The 13,598-nt window shown below is 43.8% G+C and overlaps 1 protein-coding gene across 1 annotated transcript in view; it reads right to left on the reverse strand.

Annotated features, from left to right (window-relative positions):
* Positions 1-13,598, reverse strand: part of LOC125959653 (adenylyl cyclase 78C) — a 48,211-nt gene that overhangs the window by 19,040 nt on the left and 15,573 nt on the right. The gene's annotated exons all lie outside the window — the stretch shown is intronic.

A 13,598-nucleotide genomic window follows, 5' to 3' on the forward strand; every position in this document is an offset into this window, starting at 1 on the left:
GAAACATTAAATAAAAACCCGACCCATGACTATAAGCGTCAGCCACCTCGATTTGCCACCTCGGACGGAACGGTAAGCCTGTGTACTATCGGCGTGATGATGTTGCCAATTTGTCGCACTAGAAAGTCGACGGGCTACGGGCCCTACCCTGACGGTCCATTAGGGAAATTGAGTTAAATTACACGCTTCTTCAATCTTCCTGCATGCCCCAGCAGGGCAAACGGTTGCTTGCTGAAGCTGTAGCTGTTAGTTTCGACGAAGAAGAATCAATAATTGCACGGCGAAGCAGCAACAACTGGGTAAGACGAGACCGGAAACCGGCGCGAGCACGATGAGGCCCGGTGTCTAGATAGACAAAACGAGGATAAACACAGAGGAGTGGAGAAGATAGCACGTCTAGTGTGTGTGATACGTGGCAATGGTGACATTTTGCTATGCTAGCCAAACTTCTTAAGCTAAGCTGAGCTGTGAGCTGGGTCAACCGGGGGGATCAACATCCTTTCAATCATTCGCTTCACTGGAACGAACGAATAGTTGGAAATAGCCTTTTGTCTTCACGCACGCAATCTTCCGTGTGAAAAGAATTGCTGGAGACGTGCGACGGCCACATCCAGCCGGTTTGGTGCCTGTGAAAAGGGTCACCACGGAATGCGGAGTGCAGATCAAGTTGTTGGAATAATTTAAAGAATTTTCTCAATCTTCTACACAAGCAATTCCACTTCCTAGTGTTTCGTTGGTCTTTGGTAATCGGTTAGTCCCGATCGATTTACTTAGAACTGAAACTATTCCAGTTTATTTTATCAATTCGAAGTACGGCATTTGGGATTCTAGATTTCTGAGCACTGATAATCAAATAATCTTTCATCTTAAATTGTTAGTTTTGAAAAATGATTCCGTATAAAGCATTGATTAATATCATTAGTTCGGTGATTTTCATTCCACAAAATTTAGAAAATGAAGTCTCTTTAAGTGTTTCTAATTGGCAAAGTTATGGGGTTCTACTTTCTACTGAACATCTATTCAAAAATATATTCAAAAACATGCAAACATTTCGTTCCGATTTGCACTCTCTTTGTTACTCGCTGAATTGAGTCAAGAACTTAACCAAACATGTTTCGTATATTTCGAAAATGTTGTCTCATTCACAACTCAGAAATCACCCCAACTCAAAATAGTCGAAAGGGGAAACTGTTTTATGTCTTTCAACGCAAGGTTCATCAAATGGCACCTTCCGGTCCGTTCCCAGCTCAACCAAGGGCGCACATCCGGTGCAAAGTGCTGGCCGACGATCGCTGGTCACGTGGTTCGCATTGTTCGAAACATCGCTCACCGTTTCGAGTCCTGCAGTCCGGCAAGCTTCCGGCTTCCGGAACGGTTCAATGGTGATCGGAAATGAATTCTCTCGCCAAGCGTGGCGCGCCTATAGGCCTTAGCCAATTAACTCCTCCAGTACCACCAATGCCTTGTGCTGTTTCGATGTGCTACTACGAACACTCATGTTAATGATAGCAGCATCCGTACGACGGCCAATTTCCCGATGAACCGTGGCCCAGGTCAATACCACTTCATCAAAACGACACCTTATATCCGTGCCGAGATTAGTGTTGCAAGCGGACAACATGCGCTGGAATAGGGTATGCCGAAAGCATCGACCAGACTCGCCGGTGACGTTACAGACCACCATCAACGCCAACCCCGGAGGACCTCGATTACGACGTAATTTAATCTGTGGCGAACGCACACCCACACGTATCAAGAAAGTAAATTATCATTTGCAAGCACTTCGCTTCTTCACCGCTAGGCGTATGAATGAACGGGGAGCGTATGTCAATGGTTTGATGCCGGAATCCGTATCAAGCGCTGGCGCTGGCTCGAGCCGTTGTTAAAGACAATTGTCGGATTACTGTGCAGGCCACGGAGGCGTATTGCTGGAACGATTGGATTGTAATAATTTAATGAGACCGTTGCAGTCAATCAGTATGGTTCTAGGAACGGTCGAGTGTACGAAGGAAGAACTCGAAGCAATACAGGCTAAGGACAAGGTCACGCAGCGGTACACCAGTACCGCTGCCATTTCCTTTTGCCATTGCTGCCGTAAATCGTGGGCGTAATAATAGACAGAGTAGATAAAATTATCTCGAATTGAGGCGCATCTCGCATTAAACGCATATATTGTGACATCTTTAAAAAGTCGAAATGAGACGGGAAACGTTTCATTTCACTCACTACTCGGTGCTTCGATGCGATGGAATCGATAAAATGCGATGCAAAAACAAGGTAACGAATGTTTGCTCATCCTTTATGGACGTGCCACCCCTCGAATGGGTTAGCTCAAGTGGGGCGGAATATCGAGAACCGCCACATTGTGCAACATTGATGTATTCGAAGCCACTTCGATCGTTGGTGCCATTTTTCTGTTGGACTAGACCCGGTATCAGCGACCGCAAAGAGATAGGATAACGATCCTCTATTCCGGCTGCCAGTGCGTTTGCTTTGATAATCGTTGCTGCAGACGCTGCTCTGTACTCTGTCACCATCACTGAAAACGACAACCATAACGAGGACGAGGAGCGAGAGGAAGATTTAGCTTTACTTTACAACAATCACCCTCAGCTCCGTACACGCGGACATGCAGTCGTCTAAAGTGCGCGTACTGTGGCTACGACACATGTAAATTTAGTCCACACGACTGGCAGGATGTGTGTCACATCGGAACCGGGTTTGCTGGTTCCCTTCTGCCACTGCCTACCACTGCACTGCAGCAGTTTATGGTCTGTCATAAAAATCCGTCGCCGTCATAGCCGTTGTTCTAGTGCGCTCGTGCCGGTGGTTCAGCGTTCCGGTTCGAGGCGATAACGAGCTACGCGACGTCAGCATAAATGCCTGACGCGCTCCGTACACGTGTTGCAAAGATCGCGACAAGCAAATGGGTCCACTAATCCCTGAAGTGGACCCGAGGGAACGGAACCGAAGAGCATACGCGGCGACATTGAACCCGTTAGCGACCAGATCCGCGAAACGGTGGACGTTTGGTTTCCGGTTGAAGGCATGATCATAAAATTTAATTATAATAAAATAGCTGTCAGCGCAGGCCAGCGCTCTGATGTCATCGGGTGACGATGGTCCAATGCCCGAGCCAGCAGGATAATTACTGGCCACATTTGCAACTTGCCCCGTTACCTTGTGGTAGTGTCCTGTTTGCTGACGCACCTTTCCTCCTGATCGGGAAAGGAAGCGATGGCGAACCATGGCTTCAGAATTAGTCGCTTATCTGAAGTGCAATTAATGGTGCATTTCAAACAAAATGTCGACCATGAGAACAAGTAATGTATGTGCTGGTAATAGGTTTTCAGGAGAGAAATGTAAATTATTCTGCGAGATAAAATTCAAGGAGGATTTTCAAGTACCAATAGCGTATATGATCGGCAACAACGAAGAGAATAGAACAGGGAAAGAAATTGAACGTTTTTTTAAAGTATTGATGGCATGTAAAACATCAACTAACTGCATCAACAAATTGTCGGCTAAAGAGTACGTTTGAAATGGTCATATCCATTGTTTTGCGCGATGCTACTGTAATTACAAACCAAATTGTAATATTAGGAGATGGAATTGCCACATAAATTTACACCGAAAATTACCACCACTTCTCATGTTAGTAAAATTGATTTAAATTTGATTGAAACTAAAGTGCTATAGATTTACAAATATCCTTGGTAACTTTTAATTGACAATGACTATCTAATGAAATCGTATAAAAATAAAAAATCTTATTATTTATCATCAGAAGCAAGTTTTGTTTATCAGGAGAATCATTGAACTTATATACCATTTCTTATTATATATAAAGCTTCTTCATTGGTTGAAAATATTACTGCAAGATACGGCGATCTTATTACCATTTGATAAGGGTCATATGATAATTTATAACCACAAAGTCTCTCTTACTGACACTATCGACAATGTATCATGCGCATCATGCGCTGCCATAAACCGTGCGCCGCAAACAAAGGTCAAAATGAAGCACAACTTAAGAACTGGTCCACTGGCTGCCGTACCATTGCTTGTGTCACGCTGGAAAAAAAACTCCAAAGAAGGGATAATCAAACCACGGAGGCACTGAACCGGACGATGTGGTTGCAGCATTACTCGCCCATACAGCGAATGCGAGCAAGCTCTTGCAAATACGGTCTTTGCGTACGGATTGGTCGGTCAATCATCACCCCAGAAGGGGGTCAACGATGCCAACGGAGGTTTAGGGTACTAACATAAATAAAACGAGCGACATGTATCGTGCTGGCACATGTTGGCATATGACAACAACGACGACAACAGTAGAAGCAGCTGGTGGCCGTTGCGAATCTGAGACGACACTCAAGTAGAGAGCCGCCCTTTGCCGTTTGGCCAAAGTTACAGCGAAGATTGTTCCCCGCAGAGTTAAGCAAAGGAAACTTGATGAGGCTGGTCCTTTCTCGGGTAAGCCGAGTGGCGGGTCAAACTACTATCGGTCGGTTGGACCTAAGGTTCAAGGTATCAAGCAGTAGGAGAGTGCCGTATTCAGCCGAGAAGCCACTAGCTCTCGGACCAACTTTGTGTAAGCTGCCAAGATGTCCCCGAGTTTTATGTTTATATGGAAGGGATAATGCTTATGGACTAGGTCTGTGCTAGTGAATACCACTTAACTTATTTCAGCAATTGGTCGTGTAAATTGTAGGGGAAGTGGATGTTGAGTAAAATTCAATAACAGTCAATTTATTTCTTTTATCTCAAATCTTGTCTTATCCTATAAATACAAAGCTAGAAGAGGTAATTTCAAAAATCCAATTTAATGTCTTGTTTCGAATAATTTGGTGAATGTTTCGCGAGGGCATTTGCAGAAACAGACACCTGTTCCAGTGTAATTTTTTTGGAAGACATCCACACATCGGAAACAGAAGTAGCCAAATAAACGAAGAGACACGATGACGACCTCCAATAAAACCCGTCGTGAAGCAACGACAATAGCAAAGCATTGGCACGCGCTTCGATCCGACGCATCCGAGGGCAAACAAATCACAAACGGATATAAGCACAAATAAACAATTGTTGCGCCCCAAACGACAAGCGGAACATTCGTCGATTGATGGAAGATGTCGGTGGCTTGCTGACGATGGTTCTCGGCGCAATCGTTTGTTGCCAACGTTGTTTGCTAATAATTCGTCTTGGCGGTGTCATGACAGCGAGTAAGAGAGTGATGGAACGGCTACGTTCTTACATCAGATTGAATACCCTCAAAACAAGTGGCAGTAGTGGTGACCAACGCGGGAGTGGACATACTCCTGCGAATCAAAGCGAATTGTGCGAGATGAACACTAGCGAATACGCATAAACAAACAAATCGTGGTGTAATAATCGCAATAACAACATTAGCCGACGGGTTTTGATTGCAATTTGCTGAAAATATTTGGTAGACAAACTAATCATAATATTTTTATCTACACATATCAACGTAACTTTGCTATGGAAAAAACGGCTTCTTAAGGGGGGGCTTCGGTATTTTATTTTATTTATTTGCATTTATTTTTTATATTTTTTTATGAGTTCTTATCCTTTCAAGAGTATTGAGTAAAATTTTGAGATTAATCGAAGCAAAACTGACATAGATATTGATTTTTGAAAAACAGAGCTTCATACATTGTTCAAAGCATCTCGCAATTTTGAATCGCGTTTCCCAAAACCTACGATTTCAAAGTCGGTGCCCATCGTAGCACAAAAACTACTGGACCGATCGATTTGAAATTTTGAACATAAAATCTGTACACTATTTGCCAGGTAGCCCCGTTGAGTTTTTATAAAAATTGTTGATACTTTTTTTTATATAATTTTTTTAATTATGTAAAGCTCATTGTTTGAGGTAATATCGAAAAAAGCTTCACTTTTTCAACTTCAAAAATCTGCCAAAAATCGAAAAATGGGAAATTCTATAAAAACTCGACGGGGCTACCTGGATAAACTTATAATCTAACAAAAGAATATTGATTTGTATATTTATGATGACCCGTCACGTGGCTACGATGGGCACCGCAAAAAGTACCTTTTGGCAGACTTGCCTTTCTAGATTGGATGCGATGGACGCAGTTTAGATCAAATCTTCCTCAAAATGGAACCAAATATTCTTGAATAGTTGTAGTTTGATATGACAATATTTTGAAAACATAAAGTTGGATAGTTTCTTCACTAAAAATCGTCAAAAATGAGCCTTTTTTCAATCGGAAATAACCAAAGCCCCCCCTTAAGATGGATGTGGTATACAAAGAGCACATCAAACTATAATAGATAACAAACGTTATGGAAAAGCTCACCCACCATATGTTACCTACTTGCAACAAGTGGTTGACAAAATATTCATGCCAAACCAACGCGATATCCATAACAGATGACCGCTCCTTTTTAATGTTACAAGCATAATGTGATACATTATGTACGAACATATGACCGCCCTAATCCATTGATATACCTATTTAAATTATACCTACTAATGAAAGCATCCCTGATACTACTTTAAAAAGTTGATAGATTGAAATTAAAGCAGAAAAGAAAAGAAGAAAATGCAATTCCATGTAAATGGTATAAATTATTCTCGAAAATTATGCCACAACCTGTTGCTTGCCGATCAATCTTTCGCCGCAAAACTAAACACCCTAACGACTGAACTGCATCAACTCCGAACCCAGCAAAGGAGTGTCAGCACACCGACTGTATATCATTAAGGGCTAAGGCCTCACATTTGCTAATGATGGAACACCATCAACGTCACTGCCCGGTTGTCCCATTAATGGGTTTTCCCCGGAGGATTGACTCCATCAATTAGTGTTGATATTCCGTGGGTTAAAAAAGAAGTATAAAATATCTCTTCTCGCCTTTTTTATGTTTTCCACCGCTTCTCACCCTGTACGCCGGTCACTAGCGGGGCCTGGACGCTATAGTTTAGTGGATGGTGGTGGCGAAAGCGTTCGCGAGAATATGCAAATGATAGCAAACTATTAACCGCGCTTCTAGAGTGTCTCGTCTATCGTCGTGATCGTCGTGTGAAATGAGTAAAATTCTCATCAAAAAAAGCGATGGAAAAAGAAGGATGATTCACGACCTGTAGCCATCGTTCTACGTCGCGCTCACGTGGAAAATCATTTCATCAGTCCCCTTGATGAAAACGTAACCTTATAGGCTCCTATCCAGCCCCGACATCCGTCCCGGTCGTAGCCGAGCTATCAGCACCGATCGATGGGGAAAATTATCGATGCCAATCGATTAGTCACCAAGCGGCCAACACTGGCCGAACCGTGCGAACCGTGGAGTAGCATTTCCCAATCGCCGTTTCTTGTTTTTTTTTTCTTCTAATTTTATTAATACATCCACTGCCAGGTATCGTACCGTACATTCCTCTCTCCTGGCACTCCTGGCTGCTGGCCTGGTAGTATCGAGGTGGAAAACGAGACAGATAACGGCCCCTAGCCCACCCGGAATGTGTCTAATGCGGAAAAAATCTGAAGTTTAATCGCACGCTACTCCACCACCACCCACTACTTACTCAAGCTCGCTCTTTCGCTCCCTCTCTTTCTCTCGCTCCCTCTCACTCTCTCCCTCTCTCTCTCTCCCTCTCTCTGTTTTATTCTCTTTTGTTATACTCTCGCACCTCCCATCCACTACCAACCAGCCTCAGGGAAACCAAGGGAAAATCGAGAGACGGAAAAAGGAGACACAAGAGATCGATATCCTCGCGAGATAGGAACGGAGGGCGAGCATGGTTCATGGTCGACCGCAGGATGGTGCAAATTGGCCTCGTGTCGAGTAATGGGCACGGGAGTGGCAGCAGGACTGCAGACACGGGGTGTCACAGATAAGCGACCGCAGCGACCGATTCACGGCGAACACCCACGAGTACCTTTGGAGGGGTTCCATTTATTCCACCGACCGATGGTTGACGGTGGTGGTGGCGATGGAGGTAGTGGTGGTCGGTACATCGATCGACTGTCATCGAGGCCCCGGGATCGACTTTAGATAAATTATATTCAACGAGATAAGGCAAAGATAGAGCCATCGGTGGTTCGGTATCGAACGTTCGAGTAAAGTAAAAAAGGGCGGATTGCAGCAGCTCCAGCTCTGGGGGTCGCCAACGCGTCGCGAGCAAACGGGGTCACTGGTGAACGTCATTGTTGTTGCTGAGTTTATTCCTCCTTTTTTAGTTTTTGTTTCACATCCCCCGTCGAGGATAGCTTAGACGGACTATACCAAGGATAATCCTTCCATCCAGGGGACACTCGCTGGTGAGCAACAAAGCCCGGAGCCACACAGAAGCTGTCAGTGAATCGGCTTCAATGTCAACGTGAAGCATAGCAAATGTGCACGGTATGTGCACGTTGGGCAGACAAGTGGAGTCGACGCAAGCAATAACTACAACGGCGGCGGCGGCGGCGGCGACGACGGTTCAGACCCCACGCCCACTACTGGCTTTTCCGGGTTAAATCACGAAGATAAGATCCGGGATGCCTGTCGACGGCCTACCAGCAAACCAGGCGACTGAGTAAGCTCCGACCAGCGGAAGCGATTTTCATCTTTCCAATGAATTCGAAATAAGACAGCGACGGCTAGATTGAAAAAGGCAACATCCCTTCGCGGACCGGAACGGCCAGATCGAGTGGCCTTTCTTTTTCCCAGGAGGCCGTCAACCCCGGTGGACAGGATGAGATTGCAATCGGGTGCCGGAGCTGGTGCACGGGTGGTAAAAGGATTTGCGAGCGTAGCCTTGGGAAATGCTCTGAGCTGAACACAAAACACTTAGCAGCGTGTATTAGGTTGTTTGCCAAACTGGGTTTAGTGAGGGTTATTGGTTAGATTACAGTCTATCAATAACAAAAAAATCCTGCGTTTCAAAAGTACCTGAGGAGGAAAGGCTCGGTTGGCCAAAAAGGCGAATGTAAGATTGGCTAGACGTCCTGATAGTGCAATTGTGAGTTGCGATCAGAAAACAGTTACAAAGATTTTCATTTTTTCCAGGTATTCGATGTCCCAAAAAGGACATGCATTAGAACATCAACTAACATTGCTCAATTGTGGTTTTGTGAGTAATACATTCTGATAAAGTTACGCAATTTAAATAAAATTCATCAACTTCTTGAAATCTATAGACCACTTCACAACAAACCAATCAATCAATCCCTCGCAATGATTGGGATCGACTAAATTGTTGTGCACGGTTATGAAATAGTCATCGTGCGATGATTACTACGCATTTTTTAGTGACAATGATTAGAGGCATTTCATTAAATTTCTACGGTGGTTTATACTTAGCTTGGATCTACCTTCATTCTCCAAATTTCCTTGTCTAGGATTATCTGTGTGTAAGCTAGGTAGTACAATTATAATATTTTTCTTTTTCAATTTTATTCCTTCTAATTCTGAATAACCAATTATTTACATAAAATAAAAATCTTTTTCTTAAATGTATAAATGGAGCTAATTAGTAGAGACGATGGGTAATAACCCGCATTGGAAAGCAGAAACTAAACCTTAGGTTCCTGGTGGAGCGTCGACAATAGACAAAAGTAACAAAAAAAAACACTAAAAGATATGCGAGCGACATTACAAATAAGAACCTGTCTTTTCTTTAGAACATATTTTTTCTACTCTTCTAATAACTCTTATACGTTGTCAAGTGATTAATAAGTCTTTCTGGACTTTAACAAAACTTATTTAAACGTTGTATACTCATTAATTTTATCAACTGATGCGAACTAACCAGCCACGGTTCGATGACGGTGCGCCGACGAAAGGTAACATCAATACAAAAGCTTCCGGTATGGTATTACTCAGCACACCCCTGTCCAGCGCAGCTCTGTAGTAGCGTTCGCTGTTTATAGCGATATCATAAATACACCGTCGAGACTTCACGGAGTCCGTAAAGTGAAGCACCATTTAAACGGTGTGCATAAATTGTGAAATTGCATTACCGTACCCACCTTGTTGCGCGTCTCGGCGCGTGTTGAGGGCAGAATGGCTGTCAGTCCGACCGCCTGGAAGTCCTATAGATAGTGCGATTCTCTCACTTCCTCTCCCTAGCTACCTAGGCAGCAGCAACAGTCAACCAACGACCATGCCTATACGACCTCTACCGGACCATCTGACCACTTTCCTGTGGTGCTGTTGAGAGCGTTGTGCACCAAACCGTCCTACCGGCAATGTGCATTCAAGTGTGGCATTTTGCCAAGCTGAGCAGTTGTTGTCTTTTTATCACTTTCAGCCTCTCGTACACCATCAAGATGAAGAGGGAAACATAACACCTTCCAAGTCGTACGGTGCAGCCAGGTATACCGGGTCTCTTATCTGCCGAGGTTCCATGTTCTTCGAGCTAGTGGCTGCCCCAGGTGCTGCCACCTTGCTTTGCTCGGACGTCGGGCGCCAAGGAAGCAGTCGCTGCTAATGAAGAGAAACTGCATCACCGCCACGAGTGTTGTAGATGGTTATGCGGTGCCTATGGAACTATGGAACTTCCGGCTAAGCGAACTGGGGTGCTGCTAACGATTGCAAGCTACGGAAGTGGGCCCCTTGGACCGGCTCGATCGGTTATCCTCGGAGGTGTTAAATGCATAAAAACGAATGGGTTTGTCGTTCGCCCAGCCAGATAGCGATTGATTGAGTATGACATTAAGGAGCTGGTGCTGGTGGTAAACGAAGTGCAACCAATGCCATCTGTCCGATGTGGTTTGATTTTCGATTTAACGGAGAAGCTTATAAAAACATCCAAACCATTTTAAGTCAATTGAAACGCACCAATCGAAAGACTATTCTGATAGCACTATATTCGTGAGCAGCAGAGTAACTGAGAAGCGCGTCCCGCGAGTCACTCGACAAACATTATACAAAGCCATGCCAATTCCAAACGACGCACGACGATAGTAAAACCGGGCAACCGACCCGAAACGAATCTGAACCCCAATGTTGTGACCCATGTTCGCCAACTAAATGTAATTAATGGCTACCGAATCCGTATCGCGTAGCCGAAGGCAATCAAACTGTCCCAATTGTGGTGCGAAACTTCGCCGTCAGCCAGCACCGATGGCTCCGAAGCTCATTTTCAGCACTTTGTCCTCATAAAGTCTTTGGTGCCGAGGGTGGACGATATACACACCCGCCAAGCACAACTTATGATCCCGAATTCGCTGTTTCGCCAAGAGACTCAGACAAGCAAATCAAGAACTCCACTCGAAGGAGCGACACGCTCCACCGCTTGCCAATTAGCCAAACGATAAACAAAGTTTCGCCAAACTGTCCCCGGGATCATTCTGGTGTGCGGGAACCCGTCATCTATCAGTGCGGTGTGGTGTGTTTTTCCGGGTTTATGGAAAAATTATTATTATTAATCGAGAAAGTTACTCCACTATCTTAACCTGCTAAATGTCATGGATTGCAGGAATGCGACTGTCCCATCGCTTTTGGCCCGAAAATAATGAATGAGAGTTTGGTGTGGCTACCCTTTATCCTTTTTCTCCTTGACACTAGTTGAAATGCTTTATTAAGAGGTCATCGCAGGTAAGGGAAATCATAATTACTCAATCCAGAAGCAGTAAATTATTTTCAACGACCAATTTACCGCAAACGTTTTACCTGCTAAAATGATGGCAGCAAGGAAACCAACTTTCTTGTATCTGCTCAGTTTTATCTCAAATGATTTTCACCTTCAGTATGACTCTTCCTTTTTCTAAAATTCAGGCGACATAAACGTCTTCCTTTACTAGAAAAACGATCCAACAAGCAGCTTCGTGGTCACTGGCGCGACAATCTCATTTTTATCGCGGAAACATGAAAAACTGCAAGGATAAAAATCAGACGTTTAAATAGTTTGGTACATTTAAACGTTGACGCTCTTAAGCAGTGGTCATCGATCGATTTCATTACGGCAATTTTACATGTTTTTCTAATTGCTTTGTTTGTCGACGGTATCAGAGATAGGAATGCCACACAAACGGTACAACATTCAACTGAAAATTAGATTACCCGCTGCTCGGTGCACTTCATGCTAGTTTGTCAAATGATCGGGCAACCGAAAATAAAATATAACATTTTTCAAATCAAGCTATACCTCTTTTTTCCTATGTGAGCAAATCAACAAAAACTTGCCTCACATTCACATTTATTCGTGGCACTCATCGGTGATCAGGACTGGCGCTGGGAAAAGTACCGAGCGAATCCCTGCCGCGAGCCTTCGTTGCTCGGTTAATGCATTTAACTCGTTGGCTCGTTGTTGGAAGTGTTAATGAGATGGATTCCGATTCCATTTATGCCGTTGGCAGTTGGGGTGCTGTAAGTGGAATTTATGTTGCCCACTTCACGCGCTCTGCGTGATGTAACGCTTAATTGATGCCGCAAGCCGTGTTGCGTGAATTTCTCATTTCATCTGTGCCGAGCTTCCAGGATGGTGAAATTTAAAAAAAAAAACCTAATACCCTTTTTTATTAATACGAATCCTTAATGAACTAATGCTTTTCCCGATTTTAAACTCGTCCTTTAATTTGTCTGTCTCGTGAATACACATTATTCACCACATTTACTGCCAACTGCGTTCGATATAATCCATGTTCAGCTGCTCATGAAATGCTGTAAATGCATTTTGCAATAGCATCAATCGGTAGCACCTTATCCCCAAACGGCGAAAGAGCATACTTCATAACACGTATTTACCAAGCATCAACAAACACGCTCACCAGTGTCCAGTGCATTTCGAGGACTTGAAACGGCTTCAGAAGCTGTGCTCTACTCTCTACACCTTGTTTCTGCTATCCACTTTTTTTGCGACACGCTTTCTGCGCCGAAGCAAAACACTCACCAAACCGCGTGGAATGGCTGAAAATCCGGTAACCGAGCCAAACCGTGGTGTTGGCGATATTAGCATTCCTTTGTATGTTGCCACTCTGGCAGAAAAACCGACCGACAAGATGGCAAAGCAAAACCGCTCACTATGCACCAGTGCACCGGTACCAGCGGTAGCAGTTAGCACCACTTGTAACCCTCCCCGTTTCCTCGCTTCGCAGTAAACGTAATGCTCAGGTTTACAGCACCGGATGCTACCCATTTCGCATCCGTCGCTTCCTCAGTATTTTGTGCCATTGTGGACTCGTCGAACCGGAAAGACTGCGGCAAAAGGATCTTCGTTTTCTGCTTCAAGTGTGTTGCTTCACTTTAGATGTACCAAAAGATGTCGTGCAATCACGATGAAATGCTTCCAAAAAAAAAAGGGAACATGAATGCGTCGACTACGCAGAGATGTTAGATTATTTGAAATACTTATATACTCTTCTGCATGTACATAAGTCAATAATATGTAGCTAAAGATCGTAGAAATGAGAAATGTTCGCTTAATTCCAATTTTAAGCAATGATGGATGTGTTCTGTAAGCATTACAAAGATCTTTGAAAGAGTTTTATTACATTGTATTGTACTACAATATCTTCACATTTTGTCAAGTAAAGGTATTAAAAGATCAAAAAATAAGAAAGAAGTGAAAGGTACTTCCTGTCTTGTTGCTTTGTTTCATCTCGTTTGATTTACTCTACCCGAAATGTTTT

This window comes from Anopheles darlingi, chromosome 2 (assembly GCF_943734745.1).
Source record: "Anopheles darlingi chromosome 2, idAnoDarlMG_H_01, whole genome shotgun sequence".
Lineage (NCBI taxonomy): Eukaryota > Metazoa > Arthropoda > Insecta > Diptera > Culicidae > Anopheles > Anopheles darlingi.